This window comes from Triticum aestivum, chromosome 3B, assembly GCF_018294505.1.
Source record: "Triticum aestivum cultivar Chinese Spring chromosome 3B, IWGSC CS RefSeq v2.1, whole genome shotgun sequence".
In the NCBI taxonomy this organism is placed as follows: Eukaryota; Viridiplantae; Streptophyta; class Magnoliopsida; order Poales; family Poaceae; genus Triticum; species Triticum aestivum.
In genome coordinates this window covers 157,907,981-157,931,518 of record NC_057801.1, presented here as the reverse complement: position 1 = coordinate 157,931,518, position 23,538 = coordinate 157,907,981, and positions in this window count along the sequence as shown.

Below are 23,538 nucleotides of genomic sequence, written 5' to 3'. Positions count from 1 at the left end.
ATAAATTGTCGGCTTGGTCCGGCGATACTAGTGTCGATGCTTGCCTAGATCGGGTTGATCCCCACACCGATACGTTTAGCACAATTGCAACGAGATTCTTCATAGGTAGCTCAGTTATTGCATTTCTCGATGTTGTTCATTATGGGGGAAGCATAATGATCGCGTGACGATGACAAGTTTAGTTACGGCTTTTAGAAAAAAAAATACGAGGTATATAGTCATAGTTATAGTCCCTCGTTTGTTTAGAGTCGGTTTTGTGTCCGTGAGCCCGTTCAGCCGGTTGTATCAATGTTCTATTGATCTCATATATGGACCATAATTTTTAGATAAACTAAACACAGCTCCGAAATTTCACAGCCACGAGCTCAAAACGGCCCCGTGATTAAACAATCTCGGCAGGCCAACCGGAGGCGCCGCGTACGTCGTCGCACTGCCCCTTCCGCCCCACGATTTCGCATCACACGGTCGTTTTGACATTACACTAATTCTTTTCGAAAGTGACAACTTTGGAAGACCTGCCTCAGCTGGCACGACGCTGAGCCTGGATTAAGTTTTGTTTACGTCGCGAGATCTAAACGAGGACAGGTCAGGTGCACACGTAGGCGCGCACGGGTTAGGCCAGGTCGCGTGGCAAGTTTTAGCGTGCGTGTCATCGGCCTGCGGATTAAACTAGGAGTAGGCGGCGTCACTCGTCGACGGCCGCTGCGTTGCGGACGGACTGGAAAGAGGTACTGGTAGATACCTTAACCTGGCGATTAGTTAGTTGTCTGGCTACTGTAGTTAGTTTGACATGATAAGATTTGGCACCCGGTTTTCAGTCCATTTTCTCCGGAGGTAGGTGTTGGTGGGCCCGGGGAGGACTGACGACGATGTGCTGGGATGGCCTGCGTGGGCTAATCATATTGCATGATAGTTTAGCTAAGACGAGATTTTGACTAATATTTGGTTTGTTAATGTAGTACGATTTATCTGGCATAAAATCTTACGTCACTAGGGCATGCCTGCCTGGCTGATAAAATTTGGCTAGCCAATATATGTTGGCATGCCACCAACATTTGGCAATCCCTACGGGTCTCCCAATACTTGCACGACACAATCCCTCTCTCAATCTGAGGCGTCGTCAGGCCAAACCGCGTATCTTCATCTCCGCCATCGGCTGTCCCTCGCCTCCCATCGTCTCACCTCTCCCATGGCGGCTAGCAGCAGTGTTGCAGCGATAGCAGTCACGAGCGGCGACCGACGAGGTATAAGAGGGGCGGACCTCTTGACTTTGATACCGTGTAGAACTACGCGCGCCAATCAGTTCAACAAAAAGCTCAAACTTCCGAGGAATTCTACCTGTCGCTCCGGGCGCTGCTGCTGCTGCTGTGCGAGCTACTGCTTCGGCTACTCTATACTAGTGTGTTCCTTGCTCAAGTGGTTGCTGATTTTAGATCATTGCTTCTTTGCTATTAGTGCTTGAGTGGCCTAAACTACTAGTGCAGTGCTCTGCTACCAGTGCAATCAGTTTCGACAGTAAAATTTAGTTTCGACGGTAAAATTCAGTTAAGTTCAGAGTCAACGGTTTTTACATCATTTGTTGGAGTGGCTGCCGCGCTGTTGATTCATTTTACATCTAGCATTTTTTGGTGATGTATTTTAATCATCTATTGCAGATTCTATTAGAATCCCACTTCCGAATAACGTTGTCTGTCTTGTCCTGCTTCGGATGCCGGCGTACTACTGGAATTTTGTCTATTATGGGCCAGCCCAATAGCAGTTTCAGAAATTTCTAATAAATCCTAGAGGCCCACGCAGCCCATTCGTGCAAGGCAAAAGGTGAAACTAAAGTTTAGTCCCACATTGCTAGTTTAGAGGGAGTTGGACCTCGTTATAAGGGAGGTTCTTTCCCCACATGTATGAGCATGAGAACAAGAGGGACATCCACGCGCGCTCCTCCTTCGCCGCCCGCCACGCCACTCCTCGCCACGACGCGCCGCGGGTTGCGGGAATGAGCCAAGCCGATGTCTAAATTTTTGCCACGCACTATGGGTATAGGAAAGGTCACTCGGAAGCTAAAACTTTTTTCTGTAGTGGACACTGAATCCGAACGGCGCGCCTCTTCGGCTGCTGCCTGTTCGTTTCATCTCCCGCGTTCCCTTCAGCTCCCGGCGCAGCCTCTCGCTTCCTTCTCTTGCGCCTATAAAACAGAGGTCGCTCCTCTCAGAGAGACGCACCAGAACTACTTCCTCCTATCGCCACCGGTTCTTGAGCACTGCGCTGCTGCTACGATCTTCCCCATCCCGGCTTGCGGCGTGCACCGCAGGTCGGGACAGTAGGCCTCCGAAACCGCACCTTTTGAGTCCTGTACGGGAGAAGGGTGATAAGGTTTTTGGGGAGCGCTCTGCGCGACTACTGACTTCTTCGTCACGGATGCTCCGGACTCCGACGACTACTTCCCCAACGACGACTACTTCCCCGACATCGACAACCTCCTCGACGACATGGAAGACACCGACCCCAAGTCCAGTGCCTCTGCTCCTGCTGCTGTCCAGTACGTGTTCTTATTTTTCCTATTAGAAGTCCTGCAACAGTTCCTTGTTCTAGTGTTTGTCCTAGACACGTTAGGCTCTATTTCATATATGCAACCTGCTATACTGTCTGCTCTAGATATGTTTAGTTACGGTTCATATATGAACATGTTGTTTACCTTCTCTTTGTCAAATCGCATGGCTTGTTTTATCACTGTTATACTAGTCATGCTTTATCTACTATTTCTGTTAATAAAATCATTCGGTAAATTGTTCATATTTCCAACAATCCAAAAACCTTATTATAGGCAATTTACCTCGAATGATTTTGCTGCTTCCATGAGACCTCCTATGTTTGAGGGTATCCAATATAAGAGGTGGCGCGTGAGAGCAGTCTTATGGTTTCAAACCATGAGTTGCTATGAAGCCACTCTTGGTAGACCTGAAGGAGAACTTGATGCTCAACAGGCACAAGCTTTTCAGAAAATGGATACTTTGTTTAAGGCTGCTCTCTTGAGTGTTCTTGGTGAGAACATAGTTGATGCTTATGCGTCAATTGATAATGGAAAAGATATGTGGGATGCACTCGAGGCCAAGTTTGGGGTCTCGGATGCTGGCACTGAGCTGTACATCATGGAGCAATTCTATGACTACAGGATGACTGAAGAGCGCTCCATGGTTGAGCAAGCTCATGAGATACAGTCATTTGCTAGAGAACTTGAGCACTTCAATTGTATCCTACCGGACAAGTTTGTTGCCGGGGGTATCATCACTAAGCTTCCTCTTTCGTGGAGGAACTTTGCTACCTTACTGAAGCATAATAGACAGGAATTTTTCGTCCCGGATCTCATTGGTACTCTTGATGTGGAAGAAAAGGCGAGAGCAAAGGACACAAGTGCTCGAGGTATTGAGGGAGGATCTAGTGCCAATCTAGTATAGAAGAAAAACTTCCAGTCCCACAAGTTCAAGAACAAGGGCAAGCTTGATGGTAAAGCAAAGTTTGATGGGAAGAACAAGGTTGTACAACACACGAACTTCAAGAAGAAGAGTGACAAGAAGAAAGGTGTTTGTCATGTGTGTGGAGATCCTGATCGTTGGGCTCCTAGTTGTCCTAATCGCTATGACAAGCGTCATCCTGGGAAAGGCGGCAAGACCGCTAATGTTGTCATCGGAGACATTGACATGAAGGATGCTGGGTATGGTATATTTCCCACTATTCTTTCAGTATGTCATTCTCCTGATTGGTTGATTGACACGGGTGCTAATGTGCATGTATGCAGTGATATTTCCATGTTTTCGTCTTATCAGACCGCAGGGACTTCAACCGTGCTGATGGGCAACGGTTCAAGTGCTTCTGTTCGTGGTGTTGGCATGATCGATCTGAAGTTTACTTCGGGGAAGATCGTGCGGCTGAAGAACGAGCATTATGTCCCCTCCGTCAATAAAAATCTTGTTAGCGGATCTCTTCTGTGTAGAGATGGCTATAAGCTTGTCTTTGAGTCGAATAAATTTGTAATATCCAAGTATGGAACCTTTGTTGGTAAAGGCTATGAGTCAGGATGCCTGTTTCGTTTATCCTTATTAGACGTTTGCAATAAAGTTGTTAATCATATTTGCAACAATAGTGAATCAAATGTGTGGCATTCACGTCTTTGTCATGTTAACTTTGGTTGCATGTCGCGACTAGCGAAGTTGAACTTAATCCCTAGTTTCACCACTGTCAAGGGATCTAAGTGTCAAGTGTGTGTGCAAGCTAAGCAACCTCGTAAGTCTCACGTGACTGCGGAGACGAGAAATCTTGCACCACTAGAACTTATACATTCAGATCTATGTGAAATGAATGGTGTTTTGACAAAAGGTGGAAAGAAATATTTCATGACGTTAATTGGCGACTCCACTAGATATTGCCGTGTGTATCTTCTGAAATCTAAGGATGAGGCTTTGAACTTTTTCAAGATCTATAAAGCTAAAGTGGAAAACCAACTTGATCGAAAAATCAAGAGGCTTAGGTCCGACCGTGGTGGAGAGTATTTTTCCAATGAATTTGATGCTTTTTGTGCGGAACATGGTATCATCCATGAGAGGACGCCTCCCTACTCACCTTAGTCAAATGGGATGGCCGAAAGAAAGAACCGTACTCTAACTGATTTGGTTAATGCCATGTTAGGCACATCGGGTCTCTCCAAGGCATGGTGGGGGGAGGCGATATTGACAGCATGTCATGTCCTAAATCGAGTCCCCACAAAGAACAAAGAGATAACTCCATTCGAGGAATGGGAGAAGAAAAGGTTAAAACTCTCTTATCTGCGAACATGAGGTTGTTTGGCCAAAGTCAATATTCCAATTCCAAAGAAGCGGAAGCTTGGACCAAAGACTGTGGATTGTGTTTTCCTGGGATATGCTTTTCATAGCATTGGCTATAGATTCTTGGTTGTAAAATCTGAGGTACCTGACATGCATATCGGTACGATCATGGAGTCGAATGATGCGACTTTCTTTGAAGATATCTTTCCCATGAAGGATATGGCTACCTCATCTAATCAGGAGATGCCCAGTTCATCGAATCGGGAATCAGTTACAATTACCTAACCTGCCATTTCGATGGAACACTTTGAAAGTCCTGTGGAGGAAAACAATGAAGTTCCTACTAGGAGCAAGAGACATAGGACAGCAAAGTCCTTTGGTGATGATTTTCTTGTGTATCTCATAGATGATACTCCCAGTTCTATTTCAGAGGCCTATGCATCAGAAGATGCTGACTACTGGAAGGAAGCGGTTCGTAGCGAGATGGATTCCATCTTGGCGAATGAAACTTGGGAGATAACTGATCATCCTTATGGGTGCAAACCTATAGGATGCAAATGGGTATTCAAGAAGAAGCTTAGGCCTGATGGTACTATCGAAAAGTACAAGGCTTCGCTCATGGCTAAGGGTTATACCCAAAAGGAAGGTGAAGACTTCTTTGATACTTACTCACCTGTGGCTCGACTGACTACTATTCGAGTTCTACTTTCACTAGCTACCTCACATGGTCTTCTCGTTCATCAAATGGATGTTAAGACTGCTTTCCTAAATGAAGAGTTGGACGAGGAAATTTATATGGAACAACCAGATGGGTTTGTAATAGATGGTCAGGAAGGGAAAGTGTGCAAGTTGCTGAAGTCTTTGTATGGACTCAAGCAAGCACCCAAATAGTGGCATGAGAAGTTCGAAAGAACTTTAACAGCTGCAGGCTTTGTTGTGAACGAAGCTGACAAATGTGTGTACTATCGCCATGGTGGGGGCGAGGGAGTTATGCTTTGCTTGTATGTTGATGACATACTGATTTTCGGAACAAATCTGAATGTTATTAAGGAGGTCAAGGATTTCCTATCTCGCTGTTTTGAGATGAAGGATTTAGGAGTGGCTGATGTCATTCTGAACATCAAGTTGTTGAGAGACGGTGATGGTGGGATTACATTGCTTCAATCTCACTATGTGGAAAAGATCTTGAGTCGCTTTGGCTACAGTGACTGCAAGCCTTCTCCAACACCATATGATGCTAGTGTGTTGCTTCGAAAGAATCGGAGAATTGCTAGAGACCAATTGAAATATTCACAGATTATTGGTTCACTTATGTACTTTGCCAGTGCTACAAGACCTGACATCTCTTTTGCTGTTAGCAAACTGAGCCGGTTTGTCTCAAAACCAGGAGATGTGCATTGGAAAGCTCTAGAGAGAGTTTTGTGTTATTTGAAAGGCACTGCAAATTATGGAATTCACTACACTGGGCAGCCAAAGGTGCTTGAAGGGTATAGTGACTCAAACTGGATCTCAGATGCTGATGAGATAAAGGCCACGAGCGGTTATGTGTTCACTCATGGAGGTGGTGTTGTTTCTTGGAAGTCTTGCAAGCAGACCATCTTAACGAGGTCAACAATGGAAGCAGAACTCACAACACTAGATACAGCTACGGTCGAAGCAGATTGGCTTCGTCGGCTCTTGAATGACTTGCCGGTTGTTGAGAAACCTGTACCGGGTATCCTTATGAACTGCGACAATCAAACTGTGATCACGAAAGTGAACAGCTCAAAGGATAACATGAAGTCATCAAGACATGTTCAGAGAAGGTTAAAGTCTGTCAGGAAAATGAGAAACTCCGGAGTTATTGCATTGGATTATATCCAAATGTCTAAAAATCTGGCAGATCCTTTCACTAAGGGTCTATCACGTAATGTGATAGATAATGCATCGAGGGAGATGGATATGAGACCCTCAATATGAGTTCTTCATAGTGGTAACCTGTTCTTTGTGATCGGAGATCCCGTGAATTAGATGGGGAAGACAAGCTGTTGGTCAACTGGGAGGAGAGTACCCTTACTGTTAAAAATACCACTCCATGAAGATGCAATACTCTCCTAATCTGCATGGCAGGTTGATGTATATCTTAATGTGTTCTAAGTGGCTCTTTGAAGCAGAGATGTTGTCCTGCAGAACATCTTTTGAAGAACGCACCTATATGAGTCTGATTGTTAAACGTCGCAATCTATGAGAGTAGGCTTCTCTCTAGTAAACTCATGAAAGGTCTCGGGGTATGACGCATAAGCTCCACCCGCGGGGAAGACCCACGGTAGCCACGTATCGGTCAAGGCTCTATGTGAAGCTAGATTCGCAGAAAACTTGCAGTTCAAGGCCCAGTCCACTATTCAAGTTGCTTACTAGTGTAGCATAGAGTTTTAGGTGGAAGTTCAACTTAGCAGTCTCCATTGCAGTACCGGTATATAAAACAGTGTTTTGAAACCAAAGGCAAATTTTGTGTGCCTCTGAGATCTGGTGGGGGATTGCTGGAATTTTATCTATTATGGGCCAGCCCAATAGCAGTTTTAGAAATTCCTAATAAATCCTAGAGGCCCACGCAGCCCATTCGTGCAAGGCAAGAGGTGGAACTAAAGTTTAGTCCCACATTGCTAGTTTAGAGGGAGTTGGACCTCTTTATAAGGGAGGTTCTTTCCCCACATGTATGAGCATGAGAACAAGAGGGACATCCACGCGCGCTCCTCCTCCTCCGCCCGCCTCGCCACACCTCATCACGATGCGCCGTGGGTTGCGGGAATGAGCCGAGCCAATGTCTAAATTTTTGCCATGCACTACGGGTATAGGAAAGGTCACTCGGAAGCTGAAACATTTTTCTGTAATGGACACTGAATCCGAACGGCGCGCCTCTTCAGCTGCTGCCTGTTCATTTCGTCTCCCGCGTTCCCTTCAGCTCCCGGCGCAGCCTCTCGCCTCCTTCTCTCGCGCCTATAAAATAGAGGTCGCTCCTCTCAGAGAGACGCACCAGAACTACTTCCTCCTATCGCCACCGGTTCCTGAGCACTGCGCTGCTGCTACGATCTTCCCCATCCCGGCTTGAGGTGTGCACCGCAGGTCGGGACAGTAGGCCTCCGAAACCGCACCTTTCAAGTCATGTACGGGAGAAGGGTGATAAGGTTTTTGGGGAGTGCTCTGCGCGACTACTGACTTCTTCGTCACGGACACTCCGGACTCCGACGACTACTTCCCCGATGTCGACAACCTCCTCGACGACATGGAAGACCCCGACCCCAAGTCCAGTGCCTCTGCTCTTGCTGTTGTCTAGTACGTGTTCTTATTTTTCCTATTAGAAGTCTTGCAACAGTTCCTTGTTCTAGTGTTTGTCCTAGACACGTTAGGCTCTATTTCATATATGCAACCTGCTATACTGTCTGCTCTAGATATGTTTAGTTACGGTTCATATATGAACATGTTGTTTACCTTCTCTTTGTCAAATCGCATGGCTTGTTTTATCACTGCTATACTAGTCATGCTTTATCTACTATTTCTGTTAATAAAATCATTCGGTAAATTGCTCATATTTCCAACACGTACACCTCACCGGACTGCTCCAATGATGGAACCGTCCATCACAGCATCACAGCGGAGCAGTACCCTCGGCGCCGTCTCTAGACACCTCAGATCTTTTTCCCCGCCTCCGACAGTCACACCAACCGCACCATCCTCAACGATCAACCCAATGACACTAAGGTCGACAGAGCTACGCCAAAGAGGTTGTATACTCGTCGCATCGTTTTTTACTCTACATTTATGTCGATCCCTTAGGGTTCCTTTGATTCAAAACAGTTGCAAATCTAGAATGAAATGAAGAGTGGTCTCAAAATTAACATGGAGAAAACTAAATGCTCTTTTGAAGCACAATTTGAATCGGTTTAGTAAGATGGCCATTATCTCATAATCATGCGGACCAAATAAGCTCACCAAATTTCAGATTACAATGGGAACATGTACTATTACTGAATTGTTTGGGGTTTTAAAAATATAATTTTTTAACCAGAATGATGGACCTAATTATGTTGTCCATATAAGCTCAAATTTTTTTGGAGTACAATAGAGCACATGTAGTATATATTGAAAAACTTTAGGTTTTTTTCAAAAAAACATCCAGTTCATGCAGGCAAGAAGACCCACTGAGAACACATAGTAATGAGAAATACAAATAGTTTCTCCCATATAATAAGAGTGATGTAGTAGACAAGTTAGCTTGTTGGACTCTCTTGGAAGCGATCATTTTTTATTTCTGCATGTTGGAGCTTTGCATGTGTAGATGGGCCTCGAAGTAGAGCTAGTTGGTTGGGTAGTACAAAAACATCTTTCGAGGGCAGGCTTCAGCCTGTTGAAGACTACATACGAGAATCACCACTGGTTCAAAGAAAAAGTGAAGGAAAACATAGGAACTGGAAAGTTTCCTATGGTACTACTATTCATGCATTTGATTAGAACAAATGGAGCAAAGCAAAATTGATGGATTTTTTTCCTTTGGTATCTCTTTCAAATAAAAACGTAGGAATTTTAATATCCACTTTGACGTCCTTTTCAAATTCCCATGCATGAAGAACAAGACTAAGTGCATTAGTGGCATATAATAAGATTTTACTTTTATATTTTCACGTGGCTTGACTTTAATTTGACCATGTTTCTCTACATTCTGTGTTTTTCCAATTCTTGTGAACCAAACACCCAGGTGTAACACCCCCCAGTGTCATGCTACAGTAACCCTCTATGATTAAGATAATCATTTTACTGAACAGTGCTTGATCACATTGGAATATCTCATTTCAAATTCCAACTCAAATTGAAATTCAACTATGAGGTGAAATATAAGTTGTCCAAATCCAGGAACTAAAAAGTTCATAATTTTGTAAATAATCCATTGTGAATTATGTTCAGGGTGGCAACATCATCTAAAGTACCTGGATGACTCTATCATATTGAAAACAGAGCCAACATCACCTTCTCGACTCTTTCAATGCAATGCAAAAATCCAAATGGAATTATATTGCTTCCAAACTTGTTGTGGCAGTGCAGTATATTGCATCATAATTATTTGGCCAGATTGGACATTTTCCAAAAATGTTTTGGTGGCCAAACAATTTGCAATCAGGAAGAAAATGGCAATGCAGAAAAAGAAAAAAAGAAAAGCTGCAAAAAAAGGGAAAAGAAGAAGGGGTGGGAGAGCCCTGGCCTCCCCTTGGGCCTCGGCCAGCCGGACGGCCCACAGCCCCTGCCCCCCTTGGACCCCAACCAGCCCAGCCGGCCCAACCTCCCCGGTCGCTCCCCCCTTCCCCTGTTCAACCGACCGAGGGAGCGCGCCCGCGCGTCACCACCGAACCACCTTGCCGTCGACGAGGAAGATAAGGTCGACCCCTCCCCTCGACGCCTCGACCTCCTCCCCACCTACCTCCACCCACGCCCAGAATCCCCTCACCCTCTCCACCTCTCCCTCTCCCTCTCCTTTGTTCTGGAGAGGAGGCCGACGCGGTCGCCGCCGTGCCTCGCCCGTCCTCACGGCCACCGGGACCCATTCGCCTCGCCGACCTGTCCAGCAGCTCCACCGTCGTCGACTTCCTCGTCCTCGTCCACGAGCGCAAGCCGGGGAGCACGGCAGGCAACGAATCGAGCCGCCCTCCTTCCGCCTCTGCTCCGGCGATCCCCTTCGACTCCGGCGACGCCTGCTGCTGCTACTAACCTTCCAGGGGCTTTATGTAGCCGCCCGGTGAGCCTCGCCTCTCTCCCCTTCGTCTTCCCGCCGTTGTCACGCCCGTAGGTGCCGTTCCCCACGTGTCCGAGCTCGCCTCCGCCGAGCTCATCGCTGGCCACGTTCCGGTGACCGAACGCCCGCGCAAGCTTGTTCATCATGCTCGCCTGCACGCGTAGACGCCGTAGGTGCTCAGCACCGCTTGTATTGCTCGCCGTTGCGCCGTTTGCGAGCTCGCCGTGCCTCGGGTCTCCGCCGTCCATGTCGCCGGCGACGGCTCCGGCCACTCCCCGCCCGGGCCACCACCGCAGGACGATGCGGCTTCATCCGCTCGATCGATCGAGCTAGGACACAAGCCCGGAGACGCCCTGTAGCCGAATCCCGACCACCTCCCGAGCCCCCGCCGCTGTTTTGGACACCGGCGGCGAAACCCCCGACCCAGCCGACGTGGACAGGCCTGGGGCCACCCCAGTGACGCTGCCAATGGGCCCCGCCGGCCCCATTGACTAGTTTGACCAGTCAACACGCTGACGTGGCCGCCCCATGTCGCTGACATGCGGGCCCCACCGCCCAGTTAGTTAACTAAACCGTTTAGTAAATGGAAACTAATTAGTTAACTAAATGAGACACTGACATGGGGGCCCACCCTCTAGTTAACCCCCTGTTAGTCTAAATTAACACTGTTAAAGTCATAGAGGCTGACATGTGGGTCCCATTGGACCCACATGTCAGGTTTGACCTGTACAGCCGCTGTTGACTTGCTGATGTCAGCATGGCATCATGCTGACGTCATATTCCTTTTTTATTAATTTAATAATTCCAGAAAATGGTTTAATCTTTAGAAATTCATAGAAATTAAACCGTAACTCCGATGAAAATGTTTTCTATATGAAAGTTGCTCAGAAAAATCCAACGAATCCGAATATGCGGTCCGTTCATCTGTCACATGCCTCTAGCATGCTGAACATGGAACATTTCCCCTCCGGTCATATGTGTGACACAGGTCCGGAACCGGGAATACATTCTCGGTTGTTTTCCCCCTGCACCTATATCGTGTAGCCATATGTTAGGTCACACCCGGCACAACATATTGCCATGTTACGCTTTGTGATGTTATGTTTGCTTTATATTTACTGTTTCTTCCCCTTCTTCTCTCCGGTAGGCCCCGAGACCGATGCCGCCCCTGTGATCGACTACGTCGACGACGTCCCCTCCTTGCCAGAGCAACCAGGCAAGCCCCCCCCCCCTTTGATCATCCCGATATCGCTCATTCCATTCTCTCATGCTTGCATTAGAATTTGCTACTGTTATTGTTTGCACCTATTCTGATGCATAGCCTGCTTTTGTATCTACTGTTGTACCTTACCTGCTTATCCTAAACCGCTTAGTATAGGTTGGTTAGAGATCCATCAGTGACCCCCACCTTGCCCTTGTTTCCCTTGCTTCATCACCGAAGACTCGATCAATGGGATCGAAGACCAGGCCCCGACACCACACATCACTTCCCCTTAGTTGCTCGACACTACTGGGTTACTATCGAGTGCCGAGGGTGAGACCTCTACATCACTTCAGATGTTAACCCTGTAATGTAGCTATTCGGTCGTGGTCATCGAGGGTGATTTCCTCCTTAACCACTTCTGATACGACTCTGTCGTGCAACCCCTCAAGTGTGGACCTCGAGGGTGAATCCTCTTTTGTTCACCTTGATGATTATATCGAGTGGAATTCACCGGGGGTGATTCCTCGGGTTTTCCCCTTGATGTTTAGACACACAGTTACTATGATTACTATGACTTTACACTGAACCATGTTACTAAAGACGGGTTGACCCTGAGGGGTACCCGCGCGAGCATATTTGTGAGTGATGTGGAGATGGGTTGACCTGGAAGGTGCCCGCGAGATAATTACGAGGCGTGGCCGGGCATTCCTAGCCCTTGCCACAAGTCCTCGAGATGGGGCAACGGGGTCACATCTTTCGTGAGTCTCTGCTTGTTACCGCGCGTTCCTAATCCACTACGATTTGGATATTTGATCCGAGGGGCCTTTGGCCTGATAGCACTAACCATCACGTGGGCATAGTATGGGCGTTCTGCGTCGTATACATCAGTCGAAGCTTAATAGACGTTAGCGACTGAGCGGCGCGCGCCGGGTTGGACTGCGTAAGCGCCTGCCTTGTTGAAGGAGGTAGCTAGGTCTGCTCACCGGCCGCCCACGCAACGTGTAGGAGTTCCCGGGGAGATGGCCCATGACCCCTGGGGGCATAGGTTTAGTCCGGCGTGCTGGCCTCTCTATTAAGCCTAGGTCGGGTTGCGGCGTATTGTTTGGCCGAGGCCGGGCATGACCCAGGAAAGTGCGTCCGGCCGGAGTTAATCGAGCGTGGTGGGTAAGTTGGTGCACCCCTGCAGGGAAGAAAACATCTATCGATAGCCTGTCCTACAGTAACGGACACTCGGAGTTGTATCCCGATCGATACAACTAGAACTGGATACTTGTGATGAGAATTGGATTGTGATGAGGTGATAACTGGATAGTATGGCTCTGGGATTGCTTTCTCGCAGGGAGTCGAGAAAGGATCTCTGGCCGAGGTTGATAACACTACTACTACTTTACTTTATGCTACTCTACTCCCTCCTGTTTGCTGCAAGATGGTGGTTTCCAGAAGATGCTAGTCTTCGATAGGACTAGGTTCTTCCCTCTATTCTGGCTTTTCTGCAGCCCAGTCCACATATACAACCTTCCTTTGATAATGTTGCATATGTAGTGTAGATCCTTGCTTGCGAGTACTTTGGATGAGTACTCATGGTTGCTTTGCTCCCCCTTTTCCCCCTTTCTTCTTCTTTCTGGTTGATGCAACCAGATGTCGGAGCCCAGGAGCCAGATGCCACCGTCGATGCCTACTACTACATGGAGACCGCCGATGACCGGGAGTAGTTAGGAGGCTCCCAGGCAGGAGGCCTTGCCTTTTCGATCGATGTTGCTTTTGTGCTAGCCTTCTTAAGGCAAACTTGTCTAACTCATGTCTGTACTCAGATATTGTTGCTTCCGCTGACTCTTGTGTATTCGAGCTTATGTATTCGATCCCTCGAGGCCCCTGGCTTGTAATATAAAGCTTGTATTATTTTAATTTGTGTCTAGAGTTGTGTTGTGATATCTTCCCGTGAGTCCTTGATCTTGATCGTACACATTTGCGTGCATGATTAGTGTACGATTGAATTGAGGGCGTCACACCAGGTTGACAGGAATCATGTGTTTGCATCCTGTTTTGCACATGCATCCATATTCTATTCCTATGTTTTTCCTATCCCTGCGTTTTTAGAGTTCTCCAATTCAAATGAGGCCTTACAGATTTACTTCATTTATAGATAGGTGTGAAAGAAAACTTGATGTGGTTTGTCCCGCTCCTGCCGTGTCATCGTCCACCCCACCTGAGCTGCTCCATCGACGGAAGCATCCACCGCAGCAGAGAACCCCCCTCCAGACCATCTTTCGCCATCTCAGATCTTCTTCCCCATAGCTGGCAGCCACCTGATACGTCTTCAACATATCTGTAATTTTTGATTGTTCCATGCTATTATATTACCATTCTTGGATGTTTTACAATCATATTATGGCAACTTTATATCATTTTTTGGGACTAACCTATTGACATAGTGCCCAGTGCCAGTTGCTGTTTTTTGCTTGTTTTTTACTTCGCAGAATATCAGTACCAAACGGAGTCCAAATGCAGTGAATCTTTTTGGAGATTTTTTTGGACCAGAAGACAACTTGGGAGCCAAGGAAGCACATGAGGGGAGGATCGTGGGGCCCATGATACACCAGGGTGCACCAAAGGCCCCTAGCGCACCCTAATGTATCATGGGCCCCACAGAGGTCCTCTCCATCGCCTCTTTGCTCTATAAATACTCAAATATTCCAGAAACCCTAGGAGAGTAGTTGAAACACAATTCCAGCCGCCGCAAGTTGCAGAACCACAAGATTCAATCTAACACCATCGCGGAGGGGTTCATCATCCTCATTGGTGCCTCTCCGATGATGCGTGAGTAGTCCACCATAGATCTATGGGTCCGTAGGCAGTAGCTAGATGACTTCCTCTCTCTTTTTGATTCTCAATACACTGGTCTCTTGGAGATCTATTTGATGCAATGACTTTTCGTGGTGTGTTTGTTGGGATTCGATGAAGTTCCACTTTATCATCAGGTCTATATCCATGAATATTATTGAGTCTTCTTTGATCTCTTACATGCATGATTATTTATAGCCTCATATTTCTTCTTCGAATCTTTGGTTTAGTTAGGCCAACTAGATTGATTTTTCTTGCCATGGGAAGAGGTGCTTTGTGATGGGTTCGATCTTACGGTGTTCTCACCCAGTGACAGAAGGGGTAGCGAGGCACGTATGTATCATTGCTATTAAGGATAACAAGATGGGGTCTATTCCTACATGAATAGATCTTGTCTACATCATGTCATTGTTCTTATTGCATTACTCCGTTTCTCCATGAACTTAATATACTAGATGCATGCTGGATAACGGTCGATGTGTGGAGTAATAGTAGTAGATGCATGATGTCTACTACACAACCTTCTTCTTGTAGACGTTGTTGGGACTCCAAGTGCAGAGGTTTGTAGGACAGTAGCAAATTTCCCTCAAGTGGATGACCTAAGGTTTATCAATCCGTGGGAGGCGTAGGATGAAGATGGTCTCTCTCAAACAACCCTACAACGAAATAACAAAGAGTCTCTTGTGTCCCCAACACACCCAATACAATGGTGAATTGTATAGGTGCACTAGGTCGGCGAAGAGATGGTGATACAAGTGCAATATGGATGGTAGATATAGGTATTTGTAATCTGAAAATATAAAAACAGCAAGGTAGCAAGCGATAAAAGTAAGCATAAATGGTATTGCAATGCTAGGAAACAAGGCCTAAGGTTCATACTTTCACTAGTGCAAGTTCTCTCAACAATAATAACATAACTGGATCATATAACTATCCCTCAAGATGCAAAAAAGAGTCACTCCAAATCCACTAATAGCGGAGAACAAACGAAGAGATTATGGTAGGGTACGAAACCACCTCAAAGTTATACTTTGTGGTCTATCTATTCAGGAGTCTATAGTAAAATAACATGAAGCTATTCTTTCCATTCAATCTATCATAGAGTTCATACTAGAATAACACCTTAAGACACAAATCAACCAAAACGGTATAAGTGAAGATCAATGAGTAGCTAAATAATTGTGTAACTATGTGAAGACTCTCTCTCATTTAAGAATTTTAGATCTTGGTATTTTATTCAAAAGCAAGCAAATCAAAATAAAATGACATTGCAATGTTAGCACAACTCATGTGAAGAAGCAAAAACTTAGGTTCAACCGATACTAACCGATAGTTGTTGAAGAAGAAAGGTGGGATACCTAACGGGGCATCCCCAAGCTTAGATGCTTGAGACTTCTTGAAATATTATCTTGGGGTGCCTTGGGCATCCCCAATCTTGAGCTTTTGTGTCTCCTTAATTCCTTTTATATACCGGTTTCCTAAATCTCGAAAGCTTCATCCACACCAAACTCAACAAGAACTCGTGAGATAGGTTAGTATAAACCAATGCAAAACCTTACCATTTTCTATTGTAACAAATCACAAAAATTATTATTCAACATTGCATACTAAATGTCTCTGCATATTTAATACTCCTATCCTCAAATAGAATCATTAAACAAGCAAACATATGCAAACAATGCAAACATAACAACAATCTGCCAAAAACAGTATAGTCTGTAAAGAATGCAAGATTCATCATACTTCCCTAACTCCAAAAGTTATTAGAAAAATACTACGCTGTAGAAGATTTATCAGATCTCATTATGAAAAAAGTTTCAACATTATATCATTCTCTTACTTTTCTAGGGAATTTTTGCAACAGCGGTAAACTTTCTGTTTTCAAACAGCAACATGTATACTAGCAAAATAAGCATGGTAAAGGCTATCCTTGACATTTTTATTGAAAATATAGATGCAAAACATTATTCTAAATAACAACAAGCAAATACTAACAAAATAAAATGATGCTCCAAGAAAAACACATATCATGTGGTGAATAAAAATATAGCTCCAAGTAAAGTTACCGATGAACGAAGACGAAAGAGGGGATGCCATCCGAGGCATCCCCAAGCTGAGGCTCTTGGATGTCCTTGAATATTGCCTTGAGGTAACTTGGCAATCCACAAGATTAGGCTCTTGTCATTCCTTATTCCATAGTCCGTCGAATCCTTACCCAAAACTTGAAAACTTCACAACACAAAACTCAACAGAAAACTCATAAGCTCCGTTAGTATAAGAAAATAAACCACCACTTAGGTACTGTTGTGAACTCATTATAAATTCATATTGGTGTAATATATACTGTATTACAACTTTTCTATGGTTCATACCCTCCGATGCTACTCATAGATTCATCAAAATAAGCAAACAACACATAGAAAACAGAATCTGTCAAAAACAGAACAGTCTATAGTAATATGTATCAAACATATACTTCTGGAACTGCAAAAATCCTACGGAATTAGGAAGTCCTAAGAAATTTGTGTATAATCCATAGCGAAAAGAATCATATCAGAATCGAGTTTCTGTGAATTATCAAAACTAATTTACTGGGTGCAAAAGTTTCTGATTTTCAGCAGGATCAACACAACTATCACCGTAAGCTATCCTAAAGGTCTTACTTGGCACTTTATTGAAACAAAAGCTATAAAACATGATTACTACAGTAGCATAATCATGTGGACACACAAAAACAGTAAGGGTAAATATTGGGTTGTTTCCCAACAAGCGCTTTTCTTTAATGCCTTTCTAGCTAGGCATGATGATGACAATGATGCTCACATAAAAGATAAGAATTGAAACATAACGGGAGCATCATGAAGCATATGACTAGCATATTTAAGTCTAACCCACTTCCTATGCATAGGGATTTTGTGAGCAAACAACTTATGGTAACAATAATCAACTAGCATAGGAAGGCAAAAAAAACATAACTTCAAGATTTTAAGCACATAGAGAGGAAACTTGATATTATTGCAATTCCTACAAGCATATGTTGCTCCTTCATAATAATTTTTAGTAGCATCATGAATGAATGAAACAATATAACCAGCACCTAAAGCATTCTTTTCATGATCTACAAGCATAGAAAATTTACTACTTTCCACATAAGCAAAATTCTTCTCATTCGGAATAGTGGGAGTATCATAGGAGACTCAAATACTATAAATTGTTCCCACATTAAAAGAGTAATGTTCAGAAAAAGGGTAATCATAATCATGAAAAGTTTTATAAATATAATCATCACTACTTTTTATAGCATAAGTTTCATCACAATAAACATCATAAGTAGCAACTTTGTTCTCATCATAATCGATTGAAAGCTCTTCCAAGATAGTGGAATCATCACTAAATAAAGTTGACACTCTTACAAATCCACTTTCATAAATGTTATAAGATTCAACATCCTCCAAAATAGTGGGATCACTACTTCCTAAAGTTGACACTCTTCCAAACCCACTTTCATAAATATAATCATCATAGGTAGAAGGCATGCTATCATCATAACAACTTGGCAAATCAAAACTTGGGAGGCTAAAAATATCATCTTCATTATGTAGCATCCCCAAGCTTGGGACAAACATTAATTTCAGCAAATATATTCTCAAATATTTCATCCTCATCAAACATAGCTTCCCCAATCTTGGGCCTTTTCATATCATAAGCATAATCACTCTCATCATTAATAGTATGGATAGCACCAATAGTATAGAAATTATCATCATCACAATGAGTAGTAGGAGCAACATCATTTGAGAGAGATACCTTTTTACCTTTGTTGCTCCTTCTTTTCTTTTTCTTCTTCACATTATGTGTGGGTTCAACCTTCTTCTTTGAGCTCCTTATTGATGATATTGGTTGAATAGAAAGCTCCTCCTCATTACCTGATTCATCATAAGAAATAATAGGAGGAGATTGGGAAGTCTCTTCCCTTTCATTAGTATTCTCTTCATCTTCTATTTGCTTTCTTTTTTAGGTAATTAGCAATATAAGGATTTTCAATGCAATTCACCGCACAATACAAATAAATTTCCTCTAGATTAATATCAAGAAAATTCTCAAGATTAAATTATGGAATATGCTTAGTTGCGCGTTTCAATTCTTCATAACCCAAAAGCAAACTAAGTTCATTATGATGTGCAAGGGAAATCAAGTCATCACAATTTTTGGACACGATTCGATCATGAAACAATTTGCATCGGAGATGTAAATGACCACTTTCATTGCAAAGTTCACACATACGGCAAAGGAAATATAATTCTTCCGCACTAACCCTTAGCCTTTCTTGCAACAATTTAGTTTCTACATGTTCATGCCTCTTGCAATATCTATATTCTCTATTTGGTGTGTCCATGCAAACCCAATGCTCTCCACAAAAATTGACATGCTTATAGGAGACATTTTCATCATAACTAGTGCAATCATCATTAGTACTATGGATATTCAAAGCGTTCATACTAAAAACATTGCAATCATGCTCATCATACAAAGATCTAGTACCAAAAATTTTAACGCATTCTTCTTCTAGCAATTGAGCACAATTTTTCTTTCCATCATTCTCACGAAAGATATTAAAAAGATGAAGCGTATGAGGCAAACTCAATTCCATTTTTTGTAGTTTTCTTTTATAGAATAAACTAGTGGTAAAACAAGAAACAAAAAGATTCGATTTCAAGATCTAAAGATATACCTTCAAGCACTCACCTCCTCGGCAACGGCGCCAGAAAAGAGCTTGATGTCTACTACACAACCTTCTTCTTGTAGACATTGTTGGGCCTCCAAGTGCAGAGGTTTGTAGGACAGTAGCAAATTTCCACCTAAGGTTTATCAACCCGTGGGAGGCGTAGGATGAAGATGGTCTCTCTCAAACAACCCTGCAACCAAATAACAAAGAGTCTCCTGTGTCCCCAACACACCCAATACAATAGTGAATTGTATAGGTGCACTAGTTCGGCGAAGAGATGGTGATACAAGTGCAATATGGATGGTAGATATAGGTATTTGTAATCTGAAAATATAAAAACAGCAAGGTAGCAAGCGATAAAGTAAGCATAAACGGTATTGCAATGCTAGGAAACAAGGCCTAAGGTTCATACTTTCACTAGTGCAAGTTCTCTCAACAATAATAACATAACTGGATCATATAACTATCCCTCAACATGCAAAAAAGAGTCACTCCAAAGCCACTAATAGCGGAGAACAAACGAAGAGATTATGGCAGGGTACGAAACCACCTCAAAGTTATCCTTCATGTTCTATCTATTCAGGAGTCTATAGTAAAATAACATGAAGCTATTCTTTCCGTTCAATCTATCACAGAGTTCATACTAGAATAACACCTTAAGACACAAATCAACCAAAACCCTAATGTCACCTAGATACTCCATTGTCACCTCTAGTATCCGTGGGCATGATTATACGATATGCATCACACAATCTCAGATTCATCTATTCAACCAACACAAAGAACTTCAAAGAGTGCCCAAAAGTTTCTACCGGAGAGTCAAGACGAAAACGTGTGCCAACCCCTATGCATAAGTTCATTGAACCCGCAAGTTGATCACCAAAACATGCATCAAGTAGATCACGTGAATATCCCATTGTCACCACAGATAAGCATGACAAGACATACATCAAGTGTTCTCAAATCCTTAAAGACTCAATCTGACAAGACAACTTCAAGGGGAAAACTCAATTCATCACAAGAGAGTAGAGGGGGAGAAACATCATAAGATCCAACTACAATAGCAAAGCTCGGGATACATCAAGATCGTGCCATAGAGGGAACACGAGAGAGAAAGATCAAACACATAGCTACTGGTACATACCCTCAGCCCCGAGGGTGAACTACTCCGTCCTCGTCATGGAGAGCGCCGGGATGATGAAGATGGCCACCGGTGATGGGTTCCCCCTCCGGCAGGGTGCCGGAACGGGCTCCCGAGAGGTTTTTGGTGGCTACAGAGGCTTGCGGCGGCGGAACTCCCGATCTGTTGTTGTCTTTGATGTTTTTAGGGTATATGGGAATATATAGGCGAAAGAAGTCGGTCAGGGGAGCCACGAGGGGCCCACGAGGGTGGAGGGCACGTCCTCTGCCTCATGGCCTCCTCGAAGCTTCCCTGACTTGCCCTCACTACTAGGAAAAGGGCTACTAGTGGCGCACCAGTTTTGCCTACTAATGGCGCACTACTGGTGCACCACTAGTACCACGCCACTAGTATATTTTACTAATGGCAGTGGTGCGCCATTAGTATCTGGTATACTAATGGCGCACCATAGGTGTGCCATTAGTATAGCCCATGGTGCGCCATTAGTATGCCTCCCAGGGGGCCATATTTACCCAGGTGCTTTGGCATACTAATGGCGCACTGTGGTATGATGCGCCATTAGTATCCTTTGGCATACTAATGGCGCACTGTAGGGTGATGCGCCATTAGTATCCTTAGGCATACTAATGGCGCACTTTGTGGTGATGCGCCATTAGTATGAATATTTGTTTTTTTACTTTTCTGATTTTTGCACAGGTTACAAAATGTATTATTGGACATAATATAGACAGCACCACACAACAACAGCAGATTCATCGAATACAATAGAAGATTAGTCTCCGAATACAATTCATCATATTAGTCTCCGAATTCAAAAGACCAAACAAAGATAGAACATTACAAGTCTCGGAGACCGCGAGTAGCGAGTTTGTCTTCACATTACAAGTCGATATCGATCATCTAAACTACCATCACATAGAAGAGAGCTGCGGTCATCACGATGAGCATCATCGCGATGAAACTGGTATTCATCCGATTTCTCCAATGCTCCCTCCTCTCTCCCGCTACATAGCGGGCGTATCTAGATTCTGCCTCCACCCTAGTGGTGTACCCTTTGTAACTGTTACCGCTGAAACGGTGAACCTGTCCCCGACACTCCTCCCAGTCGTCGTAGACTCCGGGAACCTTACCCTTGTACACGACATACGACGACATCTCTATGCACAAGCCAAACAGCAGACAATACATAAGCAATATATAAGTATGCAACAAAAGGATCGGAAGAGAAAAGCAAGACATTAATAGCATGATTCATGGTCCTACTAATAAATAGCATCGATTACATCTAAGTTGAACGACTGTCCAAACCAAAGAGACATACAAGTTCATTAAAGTTTAATTACAACATGAGCTAATCGATGTTTCAGAACTACAAATAGCATCACTACTTTCGACTCGACTCATGTGACCGAGCGTGGATGAAGCCGCCGTCTTTCGTGATGGTCATGAAGTCGCGGGCGTTGTCAGCCTGCATTTGTAGCGTTGTGTCTATCTCACTGTTGGACGGTTGATATCTGAGGTAGAACTGCCCCGAGGTATGAAGGACATCTTGATGGATGATTTCTGCAAACTCCGACTGGATGCAAAAGAATTCTTGTCGGAGGTCCGCATCCTGGATTCCCGCCAAGCTTGCGGCCCAATCTTTGACATTATTTGGTAGCAGAAGGTGATTATGGTCCCGTACGATCGCCCGCATGTGATGGAGGGCGTAGTAGGCATCCTTCTGACCACCAGGAGGCTGCTTGATGCAGGGGAACGTCGTATTGTGGGTGAACACGTGCTTGCCGTACCTACGAACTGGCCTCTTAAAGGTGCCTCCAGATTTGGCATAGCCGGGGAGAGCATCATCAAGAACTTTCTTGATATTTGTGTAGTCTATCTTGGAGTCATGGTCCGGGTCGAAATACGTGGCCGTGGAATATTTCGGGCTTAAGAGGATGAGTGTGCAATGTGTGTCACTGCACAGAACACGGAATGTTAGAAAAAAAAGAACGATCAAAATCTAAGAAATCATATGTTACGGGGTAGTGAGGGGTTGACTTACTCGGGATAGTAAGGTACGAGGAAGTTATCCTTATCTGGGTTTGCCAGAATGACGCCTTCGAGGTGTGAACTCGTGACCTGCCGGTCCCCAGCGCTGCCCAAGATCTTGGCACGCATGTAGAAGGGGTCGACTATCACGATGTCCGGGGTCTTGTCTCGAATGATCCGCATCTCCATACTCAGCGAAAACAGCCGAACAAGGTGTAGTGCAGCAGATGAAGGTTAAACATAGCAAAGATGTCATCAAACCGCAGGACGATCATACCCCCGATGGCACCATCCACAAAGCCCTTGCCCTCTGGCACCTTGTCCATGAAAACCGGGTATGCCACATCATTCTGGGAGAGACGCCGCTTCTCCAAAGAAAGAACACTGTCATGTAGACTCCGCATAGCACTGGTTGCAGCATTGAGCATATTTGTCGGTAGCATCGCCCTACTCGCCACATGCACCCTCCTCAAGATATCCTTAGGTGAAGGTGGCCCGTCCTGAGCACGAATCGTACTCGGTGCCAGCTGGCTCGCACCGGCGCCCTTGTTAGTTTTCCGTTTCCATCCCTTCTTCTTGATCTACTGTAATGGGACCGAATTCTGCTCACAGACCGCCTTCTTGAGCGTGTTGGGGCTGATAATATTTCGCACCTTAGCTATCTGAGGCTCGGTGAAGGCGGGAGCTGGAGGCATCTCCTGAGAACTGAACTCCAGAAGACGCCTGTTGCAATTGGATTTCTCCGCCGTACTAGCTAGATCGCGATCGTCTTGGTTGGGTTCTTGAGAAGGAGGCCCGTAAAACTCGTCACCGTACCCATGTTCGGCGAAGTACTTATCGACGTTGGTAAATGTACCATCGTCCTTGTCTTCGTCGTCCGGATCCTGTGCCATATGCATGTCCGGATCCTATGCCATAGGGATGTCCGGCATGTCCGGTAGCATTGCGGCATTCTTGCCATGGCTTAGCGCCGGCACGACTGGCGGTCTTGTCTGTGGGGTGGTGTCCCCCGCCCCCAAA